General features: G+C 55.9%; 1 protein-coding gene across 3 annotated transcripts in view; it reads right to left on the reverse strand.

Moving 5' to 3' along the window:
• LINGO3 (leucine rich repeat and Ig domain containing 3) overlaps positions 1-5,772 on the reverse strand; it is a 103,515-nt gene extending 97,743 nt beyond the window's left edge. For all 3 annotated transcript variants that reach the window (XM_043535901.1, XM_037885905.2, XM_037885904.2), the window contains exon 1: positions 5,170-5,772. The gene's annotated coding sequence lies outside the window, so the exon portion shown is untranslated. The remainder of the gene's footprint in view (positions 1-5,169) is intronic.
• Positions 5,773-6,000: the final 228 nt, after the last annotated feature.

Below are 6,000 nucleotides of genomic sequence, written 5' to 3' on the forward strand. Positions count from 1 at the left end.
TCCCAAGCGTTCAGAAATCCTGAATCATCCCCTAAAAAGGTCATGGGATTGGCTTAAAATCTTGAGGGATTTTTTTAAAGAAGAAATAATACATTTGGGGCCCTTTTTATTTGTCTTCTAGTTTTTGAGCCTGCTGGTCGCGCTCACGTCACAGGTTTCAAGCTTTACTCTGCAACCACTATGGCTGAAGTTTAACTTTTTCGTTTTTAAAAGGAAAGCAGAGATTCTCCTGCAATCTTATAGGACCTTAAGACAGACTTCAGACATCCTGAGATTTGCAGTAAGAACACATTAGTTGGCCACTCGTGAAAAATTCCCTGCATTCCGATATATTGGAACCCCAGAGCCAACCCCTGACTCTCAGTTTGGATCTAAAATTCATCTCTCTGTGCCATCTCTTTTCCAATGGCAGTTTCACCCCACGCCCCCCAACTCTCCCCAGGTTTTAATGAGCGCCATAGAAATGCCTATGAATACATAAATTAGATTAAATTAAACCAAATCAATCAGGAGGCTGTCAAACTGGCAGCTTCCTATTGGGTTTTTAACTATCCTTATACAATCGTATTGAAGGACACAGTTCACATTTCTTGTATTGAATTAACTCTTTCGCATATCTACATGTAATCATCAGACTTGCTTTTGTATCACACTGCTGTTTGCATTACAGCCCACCATAGCTTGGAATTTTAAAGATAATAAAAATGAAGTCATACTTAGCACGATCTCTTTGTTATGTTTGTACAGCACCTTTCACAGTGGGGAGGCACCCCCACAATTCAAATAATCAATCATCATTACCCTCATTTTATGCAGGGGTAACTGAAGCACAGAGAGGTTAAGTAACTGGCCCAAGGTGATAAAAGAAAGGTAGTGGCAGACACAGGAATAGAACCCAAGTGTTCTATCTCCCAGCCCTGTGCTTTGCCCACGGGACCACAATGCACAAAATGTGTGATCACAAAATGGCCACAGTAACTCACAACTGAAAAAGTAGAGGGTCAAAGTAGCTTCATTTTTAAGGCCAACAATAGAAGCCGGCATTTCAGCTTTAAAGATGAGCTAGTGTCTCATGGAAAGAAGGTTCTGTCTAGGGGCAGTTCTGTTTTCTGGGTGGTTGTTTGGTATCTTTTTACTCCCTTTGACTTTTATTAATAGAAACATTCATAGGAAAATGGGATTTTCTTAAGAGCTTATAGAAACATTCATAGGAAAATGGGATTTTCTTAAGAGGTTATTCTCTTCTATTGCTTCTTTCTCCCAACTGAGATCAGACAAGGGAGGACCAGAAATGGCTCACTTGATTCATTCACAAGGGAATTCCCAAACTGGACGAGATTAATGGGCCTGCCCATCCAACAGCCTGTCTCCAACAAGGCAGAATTCCAGATAAACCAGAGGAGGGTTAAGACTCTCATACTCACAACAAAGACCAATCCACAAAATTGTGTAGTGGAGCCAAACTTTTCCAAAGCCCCAGGCTGTTCAGATCTACCCACAATGCAGCTAATTTAGCAATTCTGTGCTACACTTTGGAGGAGACTGGTGTCAGTTTATGTCTATCCATCAGAGCGCCCATGAGGGTGGAGCTCAGATGGGAGCAGACACAAGCTACTGCGGGGGCACAGCACTGGTCTTGAGGTGCGGGCAGTGGGACCGTGGGGTTCCCACCGCTCAAGGAAGAGGTGCCAGAGAGGGTGCGGGCACCCTAGGAGTGGGCCTGAGAGGCCAGGACTAGAGACGCCTGGAAGCTGCTCAGAGCCAGCTGGCTTAGAAGGGAGGCTCCAAAGGCTGGGTCCAATACACCTGCCTGATGACAGTTCACTAGGGGAGACTGAGCCAGAGCTGGAACAGGGGGAAACAGAGAGATTCAGTGACATGTTCCAGGTCCCACGGGGAGTCTGCAGAGGAGCCAGGAGCTGAGCCCATGTTCTCCAAGCCCCAGTCCAGTGCCTGAACCACAAGACCACCCCGGCTCCCACTTGTACAGAACCCACCGCAGCAAACAACACGCCACTGAGACACTCAGAGGGAAACCACATCAATGCGCTGCCACTCGGGTGTCAGACCAGCACAGGGGGGAGGGGAGGGGACAGGGACTTGGGCATCCATTCACCCCACCCCGTCACTCAGTCCTGCTTTCCTGAGGCTTTTTAACATGCCTTCGGCACGTCTCCTCAGAGCCCCCCCCTCAGTGAGCATCGCTGCCATTGGATCTTAAAGGCAGAGGGGTCCTGCTCTGCATGAGGAAGGAATTCCCTGGAATTCCACAGGGAGGAATTTCCTGTCCTCCCTCTTCTGCCCAAAGCTTCCCCTCCCCGCCCAACGTGCCCCAGGCCCAAAGAATGACCTCGGAAGCACAGGCCAAGTGCTCAGCGCAGACGCTTGAAATGAAGCCACGTGAGGTTCGGCCAACAGCCGTGGACTCCCCCAGCGGAAGCATGACGAGACGGACCGTGCGAGCTCCCCCTCTGCTGTGCTGCCCCGTGACTAGAGAGGGTGGCAGCCGAGCAAGGACCATGCTATGGGCCATGGCTTGTAACAAGATCTGCTCATCTTCCGAGTGCCTGGCAGGACGGCTCAGGAAACTGCCTGGCTGCAGATGGAGATGACAGGAGGCAGCATCTCCCTGCTGGCCACACAACCCACTCCCTTTCCCCAGAGCCAGCCTGCTTGGAGTCCCGTGTGGACTCAGCCAGGCCTGAAGGAAGGCAGGGGGAGGTCCCTTGGGGTCAGATCCCTCCACTCCCCAAGCCCCACAAGGAAAAAGCAACTCAGCTCCAGACTTCTCCTTCCTTTCTCATCCCCCAGATGAGAGTGGACTCGTGCTCCCCTCCCCACCGTCAGCATGGGTGTTCTTCAAACCTCCAGCCCTCTCTGCCCCACCTCCAGTGTTTCAGGCCTGGGAAAAATCTTCCCACAGCAGGAGGGCAGAGGCTGTTTCAAACTTTATTTGGTCCAGCAGGGCTAGAGACGGGCACCTCCCAGAGCCAGTGCGTTCACAAAACTTCAGACTGCTTTTTTCCCTAGAGGGACGACACCAAACGTTTAATCCCCCTGCTCCCCACGCCCTGACAACAGCGTCCTTGTATTCAAAAACAACAACCGACAGACAAAAACCCAAGCACCAAAAACTCACCCAAAGCAGACAACAAATGTGTGCGCTCTCGGATAGCCCTAGAATGCCCCTGAACTAGGCTGGCAGAGATGGGTTTCATACGCCGGCAGCGTACGTCTCCTTCTAGTGGCTGGCTCCAGCAACGGTACCAGCCAGCTATACCAAAACAAAGCAGCTATTTATTTAGCTCGAGGGATAAGGGATTTTTGGTGCAGCAGGTCTCAGGTTCAATATCCACTGTGGCGTATGTGACCACCGTGCTGTACATGGTTACCCTGTTGTCTGTAGTCATTTATCCAGTCGTGTTTCTCTTTCTCTCCTCCCTTTCGTTCAGCGTCTGTCTGTCTGTCTCTCTTGCTAGATTGGATTTTCACTCTGCCCCATTCTCTGCTTTTTCCCCTCTCCCTCTAGGCTAGGGTGACCAGACAGCAAGTGTGAAAAATCAGGACGGGGGCGGGGGGTAATAGGTGTCTATATAAGAAAAAGCTCCAAATATTGGGACTGTCCCTTTTAAATCGGGACATCTGGGCACCCTACCTAGGCTCCTCTTCTCACAGCCTCCCCCGTGCAAAACACAATCCCACAGCATTGGCGTTGAAACTGAAACTAGGATCTTTGAGAGGAAGCATCCACCTAACTTTAAAATGGTTTGCAGAAGGGAGCAGACAGACCCTGGGCAGCAGGGAATTGGAAAGGGTTCAGGAAAGAGATACACGAATGATTCGAGGGCTGGAAAACATGCCTTAGAGTGAAACCCTTAAGCAACTCAGTCAATGTAGTTTACCCAAGAGAAGGTTAAGAGGGGACGTGAGGATGGTCTACAAGGACTCACAGCGGGGAAGGGATTTCTGGTACCAGACCGTGCTTTAATCGAGCAGGAAAAGGCATAACGAGAGGCTAAGAGTTGGAAGATGAAGCTGGACTTATTTCAGGCTCGAAATGAGGTGCAGATTTTGTTAGCAGCAGGGGGAATCAGCGGCTGGAACCTCTCTTCTGAGAACATGGTGGATTCTCCATCCCTGGAAGCCTTTCAAGCTAGCCTGGATGTCTTTCAAAAACAAAACAAAACCCATGCTACAGCTCAAAGAGAAGCTTTGGGTTTGATGCAGAAGCTTCTCTGGCCTGTCCTGTGCTGGAGGTCAGATACCATGACCCCAGTGGTCCCTGCCGGCCTTAACAGCTGACACCAACTCTCCGCTCACTTTCCGGGCAAACTAGACTGGCCAAAGCCCTGGGGAAGCACACTCCAGAGCACAATCCTGTCCTGCCCCCGTGGGAGGGGGCGAGATGAACTCAGCTCAGAGCAGCCGGAAGAGGAGGGGGCCTGGCTCGCCGTGAAGGGCAGAGAGGGCTCATTTCGGACCACAGCCCCTTTGCGTTTTAGAAGAGCGTGATGAGCCCCCTGCCCGCCGTGCTGAAGGGGGTCTTCTGATAGCAGCGTCTGGGCCGGGAGATGGGGCGGGGGGGGGGGGGGGGGAGAGGAAGAGATGCCTCAAGCAGAGGCTGGGCCAGGAGTTGGAGGAGCGGAAGCACAGAAGGAGCAGACCAGGGGCAGAGGACCTGGGAGGTGGGGGGAAAAGAGCAGAGGAGGAACAGAGGAATGGGAGAGAGCAGGTGGATGGAGGGGTGGACAGAAAGGGGGGGGGGCAGAGAGGGGGGACACTAGACCTGCTGCAATACCCAGCCATGCCCAGGTGGACACAGATCCCAAGGCACAGGCTGCTCCCTGCTCTCACCCCCACACACTGCCAGGGGGGCAGCCGGTTGTTTTAACCCCATTCCCCCAGCCCGGCCCCGCAGCTGGTGCAAGCATCGCCGGGCGCCCGGGGCTTGGCTGGGGGGCCACCTCTCCAAGGCACAGGGCAGCCCCCCCCAGACACCCCCGCCGGCGCTTGCCCTCAGGCCCGCAGGCATCGCCCGCTTTCCAGCCCGCAGCGGGCACGGCGAGCCCCGGGCCCCCCGCCGGGAGCTCGCCCGCCGCCAGGACCTGTAGGTCTCCGCTGCGCCGGACCCCCGCCCCCAGATCCGGGCAGGACCCTCCCGGTACTCACCGCAGCGGCTCGCCCGGGCTGCCCATCCCGCTCGCCGGGGCAGGGGCCGGCGGCTGGGCTCGGCTGGAGCTCGCCGGGAGGAGAGACGCCCGGATCCCCGCTGGTGCCGCCAGGAGATCCCCGCGGGGGGCCGCTCCCGGGGCCTCGGACTGAAGAGCGGCCGCAGCCCCGGCCGGGGCGCTGCGGGAGGTTTCCGCGGCTCCCCGCCCCGCCCCGCCCGGCGCCGAGCCCCGGCGAGCCCCGCCGGCCAGAACTTCTACGGCGGGGTCGGGGACCCTGGCGAGCGCCCCCAGCCGCCGCTGGGCGAGCGCAGGGAGCGGGCGGGCTGGCGGAGCGGCCCCGGGGCAGAGGGCTGGAGCGTCCCCGCCCGTCCTCCAGCCAGGGTGGCGGCAGCGGGGACCGCCGCCGTGGCTGGGAAAGCGGCGGCGGCCGCGGATCCGTGGGCCAGCAGCTCCCCGGCAGCTGCAGCCGGGCTCTTTGTCTGAGACATCGGGGAACGCGCTGCCCGGGGCCACCCCTGCAAAGAGGCGCCTTCCCTGGCTGCTGGGCTCGGCGAACCCAGGCTCACACACACCCCGCGCAACAGATGGAAGCCGCCGGGAGTGGGCGCAACGAGCCTGGGTTGTCCTCTTGCCCCCGCCCCCGGCCACTCCCCCCACGGGCATCTTTCTGGGGGCTGTTTTAGGCTGATTGCGTCAGCTCCTGCTTTGTGCTCTCCCGGTAAACACTCCGCCCTGAGCTCGCCTCTTTCACTGAATGACCTCCAAGCACTTTCCAGACGCGCGGCAGGGTCATTACAGGCAAGGGAGGCATGCCAGAGTTTAAGGGATT

Source organism: Chelonia mydas, chromosome 25, assembly GCF_015237465.2.
Source record: "Chelonia mydas isolate rCheMyd1 chromosome 25, rCheMyd1.pri.v2, whole genome shotgun sequence".
Lineage (NCBI taxonomy): Eukaryota > Metazoa > Chordata > Testudines > Cheloniidae > Chelonia > Chelonia mydas.